The sequence below is a fragment of the Lepisosteus oculatus genome, chromosome 14, assembly GCF_040954835.1.
Source record: "Lepisosteus oculatus isolate fLepOcu1 chromosome 14, fLepOcu1.hap2, whole genome shotgun sequence".
NCBI lineage: Eukaryota > Metazoa > Chordata > Actinopteri > Semionotiformes > Lepisosteidae > Lepisosteus > Lepisosteus oculatus.
The window spans coordinates 28,524,929-28,544,707 of NC_090709.1; the positions used below are offsets into that span (position 1 = coordinate 28,524,929).

Sequence of the window (19,779 nt, forward strand, 5' to 3'; positions counted from 1 at the left end):
TGGAGAGCCGCAAGCAGCTCAGACACCAGATCTGCATTCTTTACCGGAGTGCCAGCAGAGGTTAAAAAATCCCTATTACTCCATAACCTTCCAAAATCATGGCATACTCCAAATGCGTATCGTGAGTCTGTGTATATTGTGGTGGTCTTGCCTTTTGCTAATTTACAGGCTTCCACCAAAGCTTTCAGTTCAGCTCGCTGTGCTGACGTGGGTACCTCAAATCTTCCCCCACATTGGATATCATGTTCTGTAGTCACAGCCCAACCCGCTTTCCTCTCCCCACTAGAATTTATGAATGGAGTTCCATCAGTGAAAAGGATGAGGTCTTCATTCCTTAGTGGTTGCTCGGCTATTTTGATGCCCTCATCTTCTCCCATTGCCCAAACATCACAGCTGTGTTCTAACATGTAGGCTTCTGATGGGTCAGGTAACAATGTGGCTGGATTAAGAGCTCCTTCACGTTCAATGGTAATATTTGGAGCCTCTAACAAGACCTGCCACTTGCTCCATCGTATCGCATTAACCTGACTGACCCGATTCAGGGACATGAGGGTGTGTACCGCATGTGGGCATCGAACAATCAGTTGTTGATCTAGCACTATGTTATTGACTGCCTGTACTGCTAGACAGACGGCCTGAACGGCTCGTAGACATGGTCCCCAGCCCCTGGCTACCTCGTCCAAGGATCCAGAGTAATACCCTACCGGGCGGTACCTACCCCCATGTTCCTGTGTTAGTACAGCTGTCCAAAATCCATTCTTTTCACTTACGTAGAGGTAGAATGGTTGGTCTGTCTGAGGAAACCCCAATGCAGGAGCCTGTAACAGAGCTTGTTTTAAATCATTAAAAGCATGTTCAGCTTCAGGACTCCAAGCAATAGGATCAAGGGACCTCCCTCCCCCCTTTAATAGGTCTGTAAGTGGTTTGGCCCTTTCAGAAAAAGCATCAACCCAATTTCTATTGAAATTGCACAGACCCAGAAATGATCGGAGCTCTCTCACCGTATTGGGACTAGGGTGTGTTCGGATTGCCTGGGCCCGATCTTCTGTCAATTCCCTTTTTCCCTGACTAATCTTTTGTCCCAAGTAAATTACGGTGTCTAGGCATAACTGTGCTTTGCTATAACTAGCCTTGTGTCCTTTTTTAACCAAATGGTTGAGAATAATTTGGAGGTCCTTCTTGTGGGTTTCCTCGTCAGGAGACGCGATTAAAATATCATCCACATATTGGATAACGACGGAGGACACTTGAGGCAGCTCCCGGAGATGCCTCCGAAGTGCCATGTGATACACGGTGGGGCTGTTATGAAACCCCTGTGGTAACCTGGTCCAAGTATATTGTTCTCCATCTACAACAAAGGCGAACCAATCTTGTACCTCTGGGTGTAGAGGAACAGACCAGAACCCATTAGCCATGTCAATTACTGAAAACACCTGGTGCTCAGGGGTCAGTAGTTGAAAAATAGCAGAGGGGTCTGCTACTAAGGGGGTGAGACGGTTGATGTGTTGATTAGCTTTTGAGTAATCAACTGTGAATCGCCATGCCCCGCTGGCTTTCTTTACGGGCCATATTGGACTGTTGCTTGTACTATGTGTTTTTCGTACAATGCCTTGAGTCAATAGTTTTTGTATTACTGGTCGAACCCCTTCCTCCGCCTCTTTGTTGATTTTATATGGTTTTGTGTATGGCGGGGATTTCCCAGTAAATGTGGCGGGTTCCATATCCAGAAGCCCGCATTCGTCCTTATCCATAGTCCAAATTGGATGCCCTTTTAGTTCGTCTTTTTGGAGGGACCAGATGTTTACCTCCACCCTCTCCTCATGTACGGTTAATGTAACCCCTTGTAGGTATTTCAGAGCATCCCATCCCAACAGATCTGGGGTAGATCCTACCCACATGACAGCATTAAATGTTACCTCCCCATCTCCTAGTCTAATCTTGAGTTCTTGAGTTTCTCTGAGTGTTATTCTATTACCCCCTACACCAGTGGCCTCCAGCTCCTTCCCTGTGAACATGACACCACACCGTTTGGCTGACTGTTCAGATAAACACGATAATTGAGCCCCAGTGTCCCATAAAAGTGACATTTGAATCCCATTAATCGTGCATTGTAATTTGAGCTCTTTTTCACTCAGTTCCTGAGATAGGCGTAGGGAGGCCACTAGGGGGAGTCCTAGTTTAAAAGCTCCCTGATAGCGCGTTTGTCTGCTTCGCTCAGATCCTGTAATTGTGACAACAGGTTTTTTTGCCCCTCTCGATTCGAGGGATTGAAAGGGGGATCTCGGTATCTTCCAAACCTGCCCTCACTGGCTAATCGCTTTTTGCAATTCTTTTGCCAATGTCCGAAATTTTTACAATAATGGCACCGAGTTGTAATTTCGCTTTTTGGATTTAGTCGGGTGTCAGGGCCAGCTCCACCCTTCAGTATGGGGGGTGTCCACCCTGTTTGTATTGCCCGCACCTTAGCATACATATTTCTCTCGATTTGCCGTGCCATTTTAACTATTTCCTCAAATTGTTTAGTCGTATCTTGCCCTATTTCGGGCTCTTTTAACTGAAGGGCTTTGGCTATATCAGGCTTAAGACCAAATAAATTTGTTTAATTACAGCAGAGGCGTCGCTATTCACATCATCTTCGTCACTCAGTCCTGAGCATTCCAGCCAGAGTGTGACGAAGCGGTCAGTGAAGTCAGCCACATCCTCGCTTTCTTTTTGCTGACACGCAGATATCTTTTTCCAATCTGTCTTTGGTGGATAATTTTGTTTAAGCCATCGCCAAACCCATTCCCATCGCCCTCCCCTGCCGTTATCCTCACACAATTGCTTAAGTTCTCCGACACGCTTTTCCCCTGTCCTTCGGAGGATCATAGCGGCAGTCAGGGGGGAGATACCATAAGTATCTTTTAATTCCTGAAGCGCACTCCAGGTTCGCTGCATCCCTAATTTTGGGTGCGGTACTTCTCTAGCCCACCGGTCAATATCCTCCGGTTTTGGATTTGATCGTATTGGGGGTTCAGGGAAGGTAGGTGCGAGAACGGACCCCCTCGGCGGGGTGCGAGACGGAGTTAGAGTGGCGCTGTCATCAACGGCACCAGCCCCTGCTACATCAAGTCCTTTCCCACTTCGAGTGAGAGTACAGACCTGCGGGCGCCCTCCCTCTAACAGGGGAGACCCTGATCCGTCTTTATCACACTCATACCAAGTGTTATCCCAATCAGACCCCCCTTCTCCATATGGCCACTGAGGGAATTGATCCCAATTATTTTCGTTTCCTGCCTGTTTGTTCCCCTGTGGGAGAGCAGGATATAACTTAGTCGCCGGCTGTAGCACATTAACCAGTGCAGCGTGACCAGGAGTTAATTCCTTTTTTAATTTCTCATTCTCCTGTACTGCCTCTTTTAGTTTTTTTTCTAGTACCTCTTTTGCCGCGAATAAATTATCTTTCCTCTCATTTAACGCTTTTATTTTTTCTGTGAACTCCTTCTCTTTTCTATCCCATTCTGATTTCTCCTTCATGCTAATCTGCCACCTCAGGTGTCGGCCGATCACCAGGGCTGCAGCTAAATCTTTGTTTTTGTTCCAATGTTCGTACGCTTTTTTACAGGCATCTTCGCCCCAAACTCCTTCTGACAGACTCAGCTTCTTCCTATATTTCTCTTCCCTTTCAGTCAATTTACACTTTTCTGAAATGTAATCAGATACTTCCACCACTTTCTCAAACACCCAATTAGCACACATGTTTGGTTTCTTTAAGATTTACTTTTGTCGTGTGTGAGGTAACAGCTCATTCAGTAGGGGGATGTTTTCACTTGGAAAAACCTGTGCATTACTGCATTCATTCAGCTAAGGGCGTCTGTTACCTCCAGATCTAAATACCTCTCAGAGACTTTAGAGAGGATTTACACCGCACTGTTCACAGGTAAGAAACGAGACCTCGAAAACCCCCTTTCTTGATCAGTAATTCACCATCCCCAGAACGCCAGCATCGCTGCTTTTGCCCCGGGGTGGACTTACGCACTGAGCTCAATCAGGGCGATTCTCGGGTCTCAACGTCCTTTAAATCCTGCTACTTAATGCTTTGCTCTTTTATTATGAGGTGTGTTTATGTTAGTGTCGTGCGTGTGTATATGTATTTCACAAACAAGGAAAACACCAAAAACATACATACATATATCTCCTCCACTCCTGCTTCCTTTAAAACAAAAAAAACCACGCCACGCCAATCTGTGCACGATCAAGGCGTAGCTAATCTCAGGACCCCGGGCGTAATTAAAGCCCACACCAATCCTGGATTATACGTGCATTTAATGCACCACTCAGCTCCAGAACCCCGGGCGCATTTAAGGCCCACACCGATCCCGAGCCACAGAACTCCGGGTGCAATTAAGACCCACACCAGTTCTGACCTTCAGAACTCCGGGTGCAACTAAGACCCACACCAGTCCTGAACTACGTGCATTTAATGCACCACTTGCTCTAGAACCCCGGGCGCAATTAAGGCCCACACCGATTCAGAGCCTCAGAACTCCGGGTGCAATTAAGACCCAAACCAGTTCTGACCTTCAGAACTCCGGGTGCAATTAAGACCCACACCAGTCCTGACTTCACGGTAAGGGTCCAAAACCCGTTCAAAACTCCACGCGCAATTAAGGCATACACCAGCTTCGAACGCCTGTACACAATACCGCGGAACCCCTGCCAGACCAAATTCTGGGCTTACAGCAAACAACCCATTACATACACCGGTGCCTTCCCCGGGCCAGAGGAATTCAGAAACTCACGTTTACTCCGTCATCTCGGGCGATTCTCGCAGGGAGCAGAGATTTCCCAATCGGTCAGAGAGAGTCGGGACTTTTAAATAAAAGAGGAGTCCTTACCTCTTAGTTATGTGCGCGCTGACCGTCTCTCCTGCCGATGGGAAGTTCTGCGCCTTCTGGAGCATCCGCCGACTACGCCAAATTTGTTGTAACAGAAGAAATAAGGTTCTTGATCCCGAGATGAAGTGAAACAGATGAGTTTATTGCATGCAAGGAACAATAAAGCCGAAGTCTTGTTTCCCGCAAGAAACAACAAAACCGAAGTATTGTTCCCCGTACTGTTACAAACTTTTGGGTTATATAGTGTTTTCTTCTCCGTTTCTGACGTCACTCGGTATGATGGTAAAGAGGGGGGTTCATGGTATTTGGCCAGTTTACGATGTTCTGGGCAAATGGTCAGTTTAACATTACACCCAGGGGGGTTCCTAGCTGGCATCTGCAATCCTTATCAGTTAACCCCCTTTCCTGCCATAAACCCCTGCTTGTGACTTGGAAGTCTAAACCCCCTACAGAAAGGATTAAATTCAAACCCCCGTCTTCACATCTTTCTTCACCGGTAAATACCGCTAGTTACCGTAAATTCTCCTATAATACGACAAGCAAAATAATAGTATCCGGAATTTCCGCAGGGTGGAGCTAATAAAGCTCAACCTCTCATGTTTGAGCTGTGGCCATCAAAGTCTTTAACGAAGATATTACTAATAGTATTAATAATGAATGACCTTGGACAAGCTGTAAGTGTAAACTCAAAGTATTGCCCTGGTCAACATTCTTTTTTTCATTGACCGTCTTTGTAAAAGTAACACCACAGCATTTCGCAATCACGCATTTGTTTCCAATCATGCAAAGTACAGTGATTCACCATGCCTTTCACATGCTCATAAAAGAGATTGATTTAGGAACATAAACATATTACCGTATGAAAACTGTACTGTATACAGTATGTATATTTATATTTAATGTCTTAACTGTGCCCGTTTAAGTATTGAATATTCATATCTAATTTTACCACTGAAGGGAAATCTTAGTAGCTGAGCATAAAAAGAATAGGAGCATACTGCAACGCGTGTGAAGGCCATAAACGATATTAATTTTGGAACATAAACATACAGTATATGGCTGGTCTCGGTACTTTAAAGAAAACATACACGAAACATGGTTTCATTATGACCAGAATCGGTCTTGAGATATTTTTAACTTGATTTACAGTATTTGAGAGGTATGTCTTAACACCGATACTACAGTGCGTAAATACTGCTCACGTATACGTTTCTAGGTTTATATTATGCATTTCATACGGTCAAATTACTTTTGAGCAACTAATAAGAAGTGCGAAACGCGTATGCGTTTTAGTTTCGTTTTGTGCTGGGACTCTGCTTTTAACAATGTCGCCGTGGATTGATTAGAGATATCAAGTACATACAAGTCATTTTTTAAATGTTGTAGTTCGTCTTGTAAAAATGTTACTATATCATCTATCAACAATTACACAGGTTCTGTTTCCATATTGCGGATTTTGGTTACGTAATATTATTTTCTAGATTTTCTAGATTTCACATTGTGAATATATGATTTGGGCAAACAGAGCCGCAAAGAAGTACATTATGGGTTGTTGGTTTTTTTTTGCACTTTTATCTAGAACAAGCGATGCTTAAACCTTTGTCTGATTCTTGTGAAACTATCCACACGACAGTTACAGTACCAAGGAGTTTACTTCAGTGATGTCACTGATGGGATGTTTCTAAAAATCCATCCTCTGTAAAACGTCTTCTCTAGTTGTCCTGCATATGTATTTGCTAATGAAGCTGTGTGTTCTGAGCCTGGATCTCTACATTTCTGTATGAACCAGCTTAGAGGGCTAAAGACAGCTTGTGTTTAAATTGAGTGTTAGGTAATTTATGCTTCTAAAGTAATGGTCAGCATTTATTATTGTACTGTGCTGTAAACTTGTTCTGTGCCTAGTCACATTATTTTATAGCGTTTTTATAGCGTTATCAAATCTGGTGGCGCTGTGTGTTAGTTTCCTGACTCCCATGTCACATGGTCTGTGATTGAATCCCATGGAACTATGACTTTATTTTTCAACAAACATTTCTTTGAAAAAATGAAACGTTTCCCTTGGTCAGAGATTAAATAAAACCTCACTCGCACCAAACAAATTTATATTTCTAAATATCACAACATGATCGAATTTAAGTCTTTTTAATAACAATGAATAGTCACCTATGCGTTACAAAATAAACATTTATATTGATTTGAATCGCGTTTTGATTTAAATTGTAAACGCGTGTTTAAAGGCGATATACTGTATAAAAGCGCTGATTCTTATGGAGTGTGTTCCGCCGGGGATTCAAAAAATTTATTTTTTTTAATCGCGTATCTAAGGAAAATTGCAGTATAACTTTGTTCATGCACAAACAGTGGCATGTTACATTATAATTTGGGTGTCTCCTCTTGCCAGAAAGCTCTAAATTGCATTTTGAGTGCGGTTTTTGACTTTTTCTAAATTGCAACCCATAAATAAAGCTGATAAAGCTTAGACTAAACTATTACATCAGCACATTGGACAATGCAACGTAAATTGCAAAAATGCACTTGGAATCTGTCCAAGCCCTCCTACGAAAATTATTTAAACTGCGACACTGATCATTCATCTCTAAATAAACTTTATTTTATATAGCGTTTTAAGCAAATAGGTAATTAGATTGCTCATAAACCTAATCGCTTTTTCTACATAAACACAGCGTGATTGCTCTCTGAAAATGCTTTTCCTTTATATTTAGGCTCAGATTTCAACTATAGATCGTATTATTATAAACTTTCTTGGAAATATTGTATTTTATGTAAACCATGTTTGCTATTAATTCATTTAGGGCTAAAATACGTTCATTGTCTTCCAATTGAGTTGAGTTGACATTGGAAGCTTGCCACTCCCGGACTGTTAAACCAACGCATTAGCATGTTAAAGCGATTCCATTGAGGAGCCCAGCTACCAGTTAACACTGTACTTCCTACTTTGAAAATACCTGTGAAACCGGTTTAATTCCTCACAGCCAGCACTCCGGAAGAGAGGGGGTTGTACTCGTAAAGTAGAAGCAGGCGAGATTTCCAGCGAAAGACACCTCCCCCCCTCAAAAACCCAGTAAGCAGTAATGCTTTATGTTGAAAATAGAGGTGGATTTTGAGGATGATAAAGAGGATAAACTGGGATGGGAGGAGGGTTTGGTTTTGCATAAGGGGCGGGATTATGATAATTGGAGGAATTTGCGAGAGTATAATGGTTTGATATATTTGATTTTGTATTGTGGTCGTTATCTATGTTTTTGGTTGGTATTATGTTTATATGGTTGTTTTTGTTGGTTGGTTGTTATTATGGTTATTAATAATACGATCTATAGTTGAAATCTGAGCCTAAATAAAAAGAAAAAGCAAGTGATTAGGTTTATGAGCAATCTAATTACTTATTCGTTTAAAACGCTATATAAAATAAAGTTTATTATTAATTATTATTATTTCCTACATTGCTTTGTCGAGATTTTAACTTTATATCTAGGCTCAGATTTCAACTATAAATCGTACAGTAATTAATAGCAGTAAATACTGATGTTTTGCGCCCTCTTACCACAAAAATATATGTTTTGTAGTTGGGATTAACTTTATTTTGTACGCGTAGCTACTCCGATTCGGACACCGAACAGTTAAAGATGGCGGCAAATCAGACACCCAGAGAGGGGGGGCGTCTTCTCGCCTCCATAACTAAAATGCCAAATAGGAGTGGCTTAAGCGACATACACAGTCGTGTAACTGACAGTTTGAGGTAGCCTATCGTGTAAATTTTGCTTTGTTGCTGATAGGTTAAGCTTTCGAAACTCTGCCCCAAAGTCATGTGACTGATTTTTCGCCCTGTTTCGTTGGTTAAACGCAATGATCACAAGCACCACCATGGTAACTGGGATGTGTAGTTTTTAATTCCGTTTGAATTATAACTGTACGTACTGTCTTCATATTTGGCCAGGGCTTTAAAGGCGCGCCAAAAAATTTCGGTGCCGTCGTCTCCGCTTTAAAGGTACCCCCGTGCTGGAAGAATTTGACCTCGGAACGTTTGCCCAGCGTAGTTATAGTGGACATAAAAACAAGAGTTCGCTGGCATTATATCCTAGAAGACACAGACCGGCGCCAGACCGGTAAATGCCTGATGAACTAGGGATTCGACAGTTTCCAAGTGCTTGTACAATCGATGGAAATGTTCATATAAGTGTGCAAAAGAAATAAACAAAATAATCATCAAAAGCAGCAGGGTTGTAAGCACACACACACACTGTCTGCGTAAAGTCTCACGGAATGAACTCGCAGGACAAACACCATGTGAAATGTGAACCGCTTTAATTCAACAGTGGGTGTTTCAAACACTGAAACAACGCAGCACACACGCGTTACCGGCTCCTGTTTGCATTCAACAATTAAATGTTGGTGCGGAAAATTCGTTCGGTAACCACCACCCCAACATTGCTGAGAAACTTTGAGGCATCTGAAAAAGCATTCATAACCCCCTTCTGCTCCCCATGTCTATAGCCTTGCGAACCACACTGGGCGATCCGATCTAGCAGAGCAAAAAAATTTGCCTGCGTAATCAACAGGATGGTGTTACCACAGGTTCTGTGCAAACCACACTGTATTTTGGAATACACACTGTAGAACCCCCCAGGCTTCCGTTTCTGATCTGAAAACATCAGATCTGCAATAATTTCACTCAAGTTCTTGACATACACATCTATCTCTTTAACAATTTTACGGGCATTAGCATTCGACTCTTTGTTTTGCATATCAAGCTTTGTAGAGAGAAGTGTGTAAATCACTCTTAGTAGGAATTCAGACGTATACATTCGAAATTCTTCATTCTTCGGACGATGGCACACACGGGTCTGTAAAACAGAGTGAAATCTGTATTCACATTTTACATAGATCTTTTTTTTTGCGTCTGTAAAAATAAGAATAGTGTTTCTTTTGCAACGCATCAAAAGTCCCGTCTACTAATTTTTCATCCAGCTGTTCAAGTATGGTGTGTACATGCTCTTATGGGGAGCGGTCCTCAATTATATTTTTTAGCAACTGTTTTATGCCCCGCTCAGTGTCATTTATAATGGTGTACGAACCCAGACACCTGGCGGTGTACAGAACAGCCGATAAAATCGGGCTAAACTGAGAGACTTATAAATTTCTAAAGCGGCAAACGTCACATCTTCAAACCCATCTATGTAGCCGACAGACAGGCATGTGTGACCCCGCTGACCGGGATGGTCAATCAAACAGGCCGGGCATTCATCAATCAGAACCCCCTTTAAACGGTGCTTGAAGATGCAATAAACTACTGCTTTCACAATCTGGGCCATGACATCGGGCTCATTAGGGACATCGTTAGCTAAACCTGGTTGGGCATCAGCTTTATTAACATTTGGTCGAACACACAAGCATAGACACGAAACATTCAGTTGCGATGGTAGTTTGAAGATTGATGCGTCGACCTCCTCATTATTCTATTAGAGGAAAAAGAAAAGGAAGGCTTAACAAAATAAATAGACATGCTCTGTACCTAAAATATCTATCATTTAACGCCTCTTTTGAGCTAGGGTTTTTCGTTAATATTTACCATTTGCAGAGAGGTATCATCACCGCCACCAGGCAGTTCTTCATTAAAAGGTTCTCCATCTGAACTCACATGACAGCTGCTGTCACACGTCGCAGAGGGCGGGGTCGGGTTTTGCTAAAAAGAAGACCAAGTATTAAAATGACATACGCTAAGCGCCAATACAACAATTCCACAATCAGAAAAAATATTTTAGCAGCCTACCTCTCACTTTGTAGAGCAGTGGACTCTACAAACTATACATGTTTCTCCACACAAAGAAGCCATCTTCGCAGCTCCCAACACCAGGTGGTGTCTGACAGCTTGTCGAAGAAAAGTCTTCACTCAGGTTAGGTGTGATCAAGCAGAGTCCCTTTATACATGCGCAAGGGGAGGATATAATCATGCAGATCTGAGAGCAGTCTCTCATACAGATCTGTGAGTAACCTCTCCACCGAGATGATAAATGCAATGAGTTTTATACAGCAAATTCACACAGGAAAGCTCATTCTAAGTTTCCATATTTTCTCTCTACAAACATTTCTTTGTAATTGACCACGTTCTTCTTAAGAAGCAGTTCTAGCTTGCATACAGACAAAAGGAAGTATATACATTAAAGGTTTGAAATGAGCTAGACATTCTGCAGTTGTACCATTAATATAAAAAAATCTAATAATATGCTAACAATTGTTCTTTCATACTGTTGCTGGGTAAAAGGCATTTTTCAAAGCCAACTAGTCACTATCTTATACACTTTAAAAAAGGTGAACGCTTAAATTCTTCCTCAAACTCAACCTGTCCTGATGAGGATACACTGTCACTGTAATGAACTTGAACTTTATTGCCATATGTAACCGGTACATGTACTGGTACAATGGAATTCTTACTTACAGAAACTCTCTCGATTGTTAAAAAAAGTGTAAAACACAAAGTGCAGGCAGTGCATCAAGACAATATACAAACAAACAGCAGACAATGTACAAGTAAACAAATAAACAATTTGATTGCAAACAATGCGGATGTAAAAAATGACTGCAGATTTGCAATAAATAAGAAATTGTAATGAGGTAGATGGTGTAGGTGTGGTCCGAGGGGCATGGCCAAATGTGTTCGCCAATCGCATTGCTTGTGGGCAGAAGCTATTGAAGAATCTAGTGGTAAGTGTCTGTATGCTCTTGTATGTCTTGCCTGAGGGCAGTGGGGTGAAGAGCTCATGCCCAGGGTGGTGACTGTCCTCTGTGATGGCCAGAATTGTACCATGGCAGCGGTCCTTGTCTCCCCTTGAGGGAGTCTGTTAGTTGAAGCCTTGAATTTGTCTTTTCTCAGCTGCAACTAACCCAGGCAACTAACCTGGTGCCTCTGGGGAAGTGTTCAGTGTGTGACTAAAGAGCTCCCACAGCTGTGGCTCATCCAAAATTAACTGCCCCAGCTGTGGTTGTCAAGGTAACACATCACCCTTAGACAAGTGCTCTGCCTTCACACAGAATGTGCCACCGCTTAATGCCAAACTGGCGAGAACACTGGGGTGTAGTTGAGAATGACCTGTGAGAAGACAGAAACAAGCCAGCAGGCAGCTGGCTGATCCTGTAGTCATCCTCTGCAGGGCACTGAGACTCTCAGCCCATCTGCAAGTACAATCTGAAGAGCCAGGCAGGGACAGAAGCACACTTTCTCTTCATGGATCTAAATGCGATCAACATAGTGGAGTGCTGGGTGCTGGTTTCAAAACCCGACCCCTTTCTAAACCACATCCTTTACAAAGGCCACACCCCCTGCATCTCCAGGAAGAGAGCTCAGACAAAAAGTTCAATTTCACCTCTGCTGAAACAGCTCTCTAGTTCCTTGTGGTATTTGTGCTGAATGACAAAATGGCAACAGCAGGAGATTTCCTGGATCAAGACCAGTTCAACTGCTCTGTGTGTCTGGATTTGCTGAAGGATCCAGTGGCTCTTCCCTGTGGGCACAGCTACTGTATGGGCTGAATTAAGGCACACTGGGATCTGGATGATCAGACTGGCGTCTACAGATGCCCCCAGTGCAGAGAGACCTGTTCTGCGAAGGAACACCATGCTAGCTGAACTGATGGAGAAACTGAAGCAGACAGGGCTCAGTGCTCCTCCTCCTGCTCACAGTCCTGCTGGCCCTGGAGATGTGCTGTGTGCTGTCTGCACTGGGAGACAAGCGAGAGCTGTGAAATCCTGCCTGATGTGTCTGGCCTCTTACTGCCAGACTCACCTCCAACCTCACTATGAAGTTGCCCGTTTGAAGAGACACACGCTGGTTGATGCTACTGGACATCTGGATGAACTTGTGTGTCCGAATCACGAAAAACCCCTGCAGCTCTATTGCCGTACTGATACAAAATGTGTCTGTTATTTGTGCACAATGGATGAACACAGAGGTCATGATAGTGTCTCTCCTGCAGCAGGAAGGACTGAGAACTTTTGAGGAAGGACTTTTTTTTACTGAGGGCTTTCAGGTACAGGGGAAACAGGGGTGTTAGGAGTGTGTGATGATAAGGTGTGTGTGAGTTGATCTTTACACACCATGTGTTCTGGAGATTAAAAAAACAGGTTTTCACTGTAATAGTTCATAGAGGAACAAGGAAGTATTTCTCAGTTTCAGAGTCCATAGAATACTAGCATTACAGCAGTGACTGACTGCTTTGTAGACACGCCTCACCTGCTCATTATTATTTTGGAATGAATGGAATGCAACACACCTGGTTCAGCTCTGTAATCCTGTGAACTCCTGTTCATTTACTGGACTGAACAGTGAACACAGCAGTGACTGACAGCTCTGTACTCACCTTTCACTCCTATAAATGCACTAGAAATTAAGTGACACAAATGGATGAAGACACATCATCACAAGATGTAGAATCAACATTCTTATTCATTTACATGTTTTTTTTATCCTTAATTATCTACATTAGTAACAGAGATGACTAGAAGGTTAATATATACTGTATTTCCAGATACTGTTTAACAATTAGGGAATGTCTGTACAACTCTCAACTATGTCATATCGTTTTGTTTTGTCCAAAGTTATCCAGGTGTTTCTTAGCTCAATCCATGTCCACAGAGATCTGAAATTCTTACACGGACAGGCTCATCACAATAACCTTGACTGGAACAACTGGGGCAGCTCTTCATGAATTCCTTATGGTCTGAAGTCACAGATTAGCAAATCAGTGCTCTGCCAGTTATTCAGATAATTGTGTCACTGAAGAGATTAATGGATGGCAAATTTCATCCTCCTCTCTGTGGAACCTGGACAGTGAGTGATCTGGGGTTAGTATACACAGGTTGGTGTGAGGACAAACTGTTCTGTCCTGCTAGGATTCCTGTTGCCTTCATATGCCAAAAACTGGGCTCTGATTGCCATATCCTAAATAGCAGAACAGACAGAGGAAGATGAACCACCTGGAATGTCTCAGCTGCTGTTCCGATGGGCAAAGGCTGTATCTGAAAGAGACCTCCAGTCTACTGGTCTCCATGCCACTTGATCATGGTGTCGTTACATAAACAGGTGAGGAAGCTGGTCTCTCTACCACAGAAGATGTCACACAGACCTCTTCCACCCCCAGCACATCCTCCACATCCTTCAGGGATCAGAACAGTGATGTCTGGAAGTTCCTGGTCCTGGTCAGGTTTCTGGGTTGTCAGGTATCTGGGCAGAGACAGAGTGTATTTTTATGTTTAACAATGTTAACATTGCTCACCCCTGTTGAGGAAGGAAAAAAGAGCCCAGTAAGATCTTACTGTGAACGTAAAACACAGAAGTATCAATCATAATGTGAGACCTGGAACATCAGGACCCTCATGAGCTGTCCATACAGTGACAACCCATAACAGTAAACTGCATTTGTGACCATAGAATAGAGGACAGGATGTAGGACATCAATATCACCACTCTGAGAGTAACACTACAAGCTTGAGATAAGCCGCTTCAGGAATGCTGAATCAGAGGCAGAACGTTAGACTGATGGAGCTGGACTCACAATTAAGAACAAAATCCTCAACCACCTTCATGAGCTTCAGCTGGGGTCAAAGAGCTCCTCATCTCACAATAGCAGGGAAACAACAGGCTTGCAGAACTTTGAAGAAAGACAGATTCACTGTCCTTAGAAATTCAGCACAGGAGCTGCGAGAGATGGAGTTATTCACTAGGGTGCATCTGGAAATGTCAGCTCCAAGAATCATTTCCTCTCTTTTCCAAATGCTCAGAGGACGGATCAAAAGGATAGGCATGCATCAGTAATCTTGAGGACATTCCAGTCAATCTTGTGTTTAATGGACTGTTTGCTTTAATTGTTTCAGGGTAAATCCATCTTCTCGCTTGTGTTTTGAGAAATGTAATATATGAAAGTACATAAAATATGAATCAATATGTGTTTAGGAAAAAAAAAGTAAGAAGAATACAGATTGTGATCTGAATAATCATGATTTATCAATCATGTACATTGATCCGGCCTGAAAATGTATGTACTACGGTAGCAATATCTCAGGACTGTGCAGTTGTATTTTACTCATTACACTGTTCAGTGTCTTGTAGACAATGTATCTGTGCTGAGAGTGGGGAGAGAAATGTCCTGAGAGTCTGCATTTCTCCACAGAAGCAGCTACTGACACAAACCCAGCAGAGGCTCCAGGAGAGAGAGAGGGAGCTGCAGAAGCTGAACCAGGCTGTGGAGTCACTCAGAGTGGGTATTGACAAGATTGAAGCTCATTTCCATAGCTGGCCACTGGACAAACCAGTACTCCTTGGAAACACAGTGGCATTATGTGTCAATATTGTTATGTCATTTGCCAAACCGCTTTATACCCTATGGTGTCGCGGGAAGCCAGAGCCTACCCAGCAAGCAACAAGCATAAGGCAGGGTGCCAGTCTATCTCAGGGCAAGTGGAAGCCAATCAAACATGGGGACAATTTGGAGGCCACGGTAAAGGCCAAGGGGGGGAAATTTGGCCCGGACACCAGGATAACACCCTACTCTTAGTGAGAAATGCCCGGGGATCTTTAATGACCACTGAGAGTCAGGACCTTGATTTAGAGTCTCATCTGAAAGACGGCGCCCACTACAGTATTGTGTCCCCGCAGACCGCAGTGTGGGCACCCCCAGTTGGCAACCATAGCTTCTCAGGAGGTCTCCAATCCAGGTACTGACCCAGCTCAGCCCTGCTGAGCTTCAGTGGGCTGCCAGTTGAGAGCTGCAGGGTGATATACAGTAGCTACTGGCGACATGTGATAATATTATATCTCTTAATACACCCAACAAATCTAATTTAGAACATCCAGTATAGTGGTCATGTAGAGATGGAATCCAGTCAACCAGCGACTGGAACAAGTTTTAGTTCTGAGGAGCCTAATTCACACTGATACCTAAATGTGAGGACATACTGATGTTCTCCATTCTGCCTGAAACCCTGACACTGCATCAGTATCTTACCTCAATGACTATCGGGACTGTGAGTGTGACATGAGAAGTTTAAATTCTTCCTGTGATCAGGGATAGAGGGACATCTTTTCTGTCTTCAGTTGGAGTGTTTTCCTCTGTAATAATGCTAACAATTCCTGTGTCTCCTCATTCAGAGCTCTGCACACACAGCAGTGCTGGACACTGACAGGATCTTCACTGAGCTGATCCGCTCCATTGAGAGAACTCGTTCTGAGGTCACACAGCTGATCAGAGCTCAGGAGAGGGCTGCAGTGAGTCAGGCTGAAAGACTCCGAGAGCAACTGGAGCTGGAGATCGCTGAGCTGAGGACGAGAGACGCTGAGCTGAACCAGCTCTCACACACAGAGGATCACATCCTTTTTCTCCAGGTAACATCACTGCTCTAGGACTCTGCAGTAAAGAAAGATGTCTTTGGCACAGAGCTCTCCAATGGAGCTACTTCTGGCTTCTCCTCCAGAATGTGTGTCATAGCCTATTGGGGTTTGACTGTAAACTCCTCTCTATCTTCCCTGCTGTAGGCTGTCCAGTCTCTCTGTGTCTCTCCTGGAGCTGGAGACTCCCCTATCATTCCTGTCAGTCCACACTTCTGTACTGAAGCTGTGAGGAGAGCTGTCTCAGGACTGAAAGAGCAACTGGAAGACATCTGCAAAAAGGAATTAGTCAAGATCTCCAGAACAGGTTAGTGATGAAACATAATCTAATAATAGGAGCTATAGTCCCAGTACTGTAGAACATTTCTGTTACAATAGGTTATAATAGCTACAGTCCCAGTAGAACAGTCCAGTTACAATAGGAGCTACAGTCAGAGTACAGTAGAACAATTCAGATACATTAGGATCCACTGACCCAGTACTACAAAAGGACCCACTGAAGTATTAGAGGACTCAAATCTCCATGAATTCTCAACTACAGTATGTATTCTGGAATCAAAGCTTTAGACACTGAAAGAGATGGAAAACATATCCATGACCAGCTGGTTTAATTCTACAACAGATCTGCCCTGATGAGAAATTTCTATCTGTGTCTCCCCAGTGAGTGATGTCTATAGTCTGCAGACTCCAGAACCCCGGAGCAGAGCAGAGTTTTTACACTGTGAGTCTGTTGTCACTGAGATCTCCTAGTGACAGATATCTGGAGCTCTGACACACAGCAGAGATACACCAAAACACTCTGTGACTAATATACACTCTTACACTCACACACTGGTACACACTCAGAAAGACTAATACACACTATATTACACATACATTGATACTGTTCCATATGGGGAGTAAGGAAATGGTGAAAATCAGGATTTGACCGAGCGGTTTAGTCAAAAAATGAAATAACTATTCAACTTGTAAGTGATTTCTAGAAATATACCCAAGTGGCTGGTATAATTAGAGGCATGTGTATTCTTTGTCCTCTGACACAGCTTTGTTGAGAGGAGTAATAATCCAGGCACACTTGGTTAAAACAAATATTTATTACAATGACACAAGACACAAACTACACTACACACAACAAAACATACAGCACACACGCTGCTGTACGTACAGTATTTACAAAAAAAGCGTTTCAGAGGCCTAACATTCTCGTCACCCAGAAAGCCCCAGACTGCTACTAAACATTAAACTCTTAATATGCCTACAGAGGCCACATAAGAGATGAGTTGCCTTCTAACTAAATACAAAGCAACCTGCAGTTAAATCTCTCTCTCATTGCACCCTGGAAGCCACCAAATAAACGGGAGCCTATATCCCTATCCATAAACATGCACCGTAAGCAAAAAAGACGTTTCTAATTGAAGTATCTTGTCACGGACGTCCAAAGGGACTAACCGTGGGGAGCAGGAGAGCGGAAAAAGACCCATATGCGTTGCGGCGAGATGGGTAAAAGGCCCGGGCTCATTAGTGCAAAGAGTTCAGGAATGCCGTATAGAAACCTATGCCCTCAGGGAGCGGACGTGGGGCGCCCTGGTGCTAGGCGGGTCTCAGGACATCCGAACGTCAATGCTGAGCCAGGACAGAGTGCAAGACCCGGAAATATATAGCCCAAGGGAAAGAGAGGGACAGGAAGGACAGCAGACCGGAAACTAGGGACAGGACAGAGAAGGAGCGCCCTCTGGCTGCAGAGGGCGTGACATATCCTTTACCCAGGAAACCCAAGTTCCCTAAAAACACAGATTAGCGTGCTCTCTCTAACAAGGTTCAAATTCTCAGCTCCAGTCAGGTTTGGTTTGGATGATCATGAAATAGGGGCTCTCGCCTGGCGCAAGTTTCAAGTCCCAACTCCTGCGGACTCCTCTATCGTCTCCTTGTTTCTCCCCCCCTTTTTTCTGTGATCTTAATGTAATCTTATATTGTGTTCTATACTGCTCCTTGACAATCGTTAATCCAGCCCTTACCTAGGTACTAAGGTAAATTTTAAAATTGTTTCTACTCCAGACCTCAGAAAACATCCTCTCTACTTTGAAGTGAGAAGTGTTTATTGTTCCAAGTGTCACAAACCTTATCTAAAATCTAAAATCTTCTCAGTCAACTAACGTTGAAAGAATACACACACTGATACATACTCTGACAGACTGATACACACAATGATACACACACATTGATACACACACTGATGCACACTCTCACATACACTCTGACACACAGTATGACTCACACACTGATACAAATGGACGCATTGACACACATCTTATTTGAGACAGTGCAGTTTGCTGAAATTGTGTGTGGTACTATTATTTTCCAAGTGTGAGAGAAAAAGCTTGTGAAAAACAACCAAAAACAGTCACAGGGTTCAGGAACTCAGCATTTACTCATGAGTCTCAGGAGATGTATGTCTGTTCTGCCTGTCTATCTCTGACCGTCTTCTTCTTTCCAATCAAAAACCCCAGGGTGTATCTTACTGGGCTGTGGGGGCTGGACTTTAGATGAGATCTGCTCAGGGATTCTGTTCTGCCTGTGTGTCCTCTGACTCTCCTCTTCTGTCCAATCAGATTCCTCCCAGCTCACGCTGGACCCCAACACAGTCAATACACATCTCTATCTGTCTGATGGGAGCAGGAAGGTGACCTGGAGTGACAAGGGCCAGAAATATCCTGATCACCCCGAGAGATTTGACAGCTGGAGACAAGTGCTGTGCAGAGAAGGGCTGTTTGGGACTCGCTGTTACTGGGAGGTGGAGTGGAGAGGGACAGGGGCTTTTATAGGCGTCACCTACAAAGGAATCAGCAGGAAAGGGGGCTTTGACTGTGTTCTTGGGCGCAATGACCAGTCCTGGAGTTTGTGCTGCTCTGGCTCAAGTTGCTCTTTCTGGCACAACAATGTGAGAACCGCAGTAACTGACCCTCCCTCCTCCAGAATAGGAGTGTATGTGCATCACAGGGCAGGAACTCTCTCATTTTATAGCATCTCTGGAGACACAGTGACCCTCCTGCACAGAGTCCAGACCTCATTCTCTGAACCCCTCTATCCTGGGTTTGTGGTGACAAGCTCTGTGACCCTGTGTCAGCTGGAATAGACCCTGTCCTAATGTCAGCCAGAGCTCTGAAACGCTGTCTGATCAATTAACAATAAATCTTATCCTGCTCTATCTGTCAGGGATCCGGCAGGTAGTTCTCCTAAGAACCTGTGCATAGCCGAAAGGTGAGATCAAAAGTGAAAAGTGATGTGATGGGTTCAGTTAGGAATGAGAGCGTGAAACAATAGGTTTGGGAATGTAATGGGGTTTAGCGAGGGTGAGGGCAAGTGCAGGATGTGACAGTATCAGTGCCCTGACCTGACAGGAATGACTTTCTGGGTCTGTGTGGCGAAGAAGCCCCTATGATGCAGCAACACTGGGACAGTGCCTCCTGAACATCTGCTCCATCCAGGAGTCCTGAACCTGGGGGTCAG

At 43.6% G+C, this 19,779-nt stretch overlaps 1 protein-coding gene and 1 pseudogene across 1 annotated transcript in view; both read left to right on the top strand.

Moving 5' to 3' along the window:
• LOC107076200 (antigen WC1.1-like) overlaps positions 1 to 19,779 on the top strand; it is a 455,354-nt gene that overhangs the window by 363,162 nt on the left and 72,413 nt on the right. The window lies entirely within an intron of this gene.
• Positions 12,264 to 19,602, top strand: LOC102685782 (tripartite motif-containing protein 16-like; annotated as a pseudogene).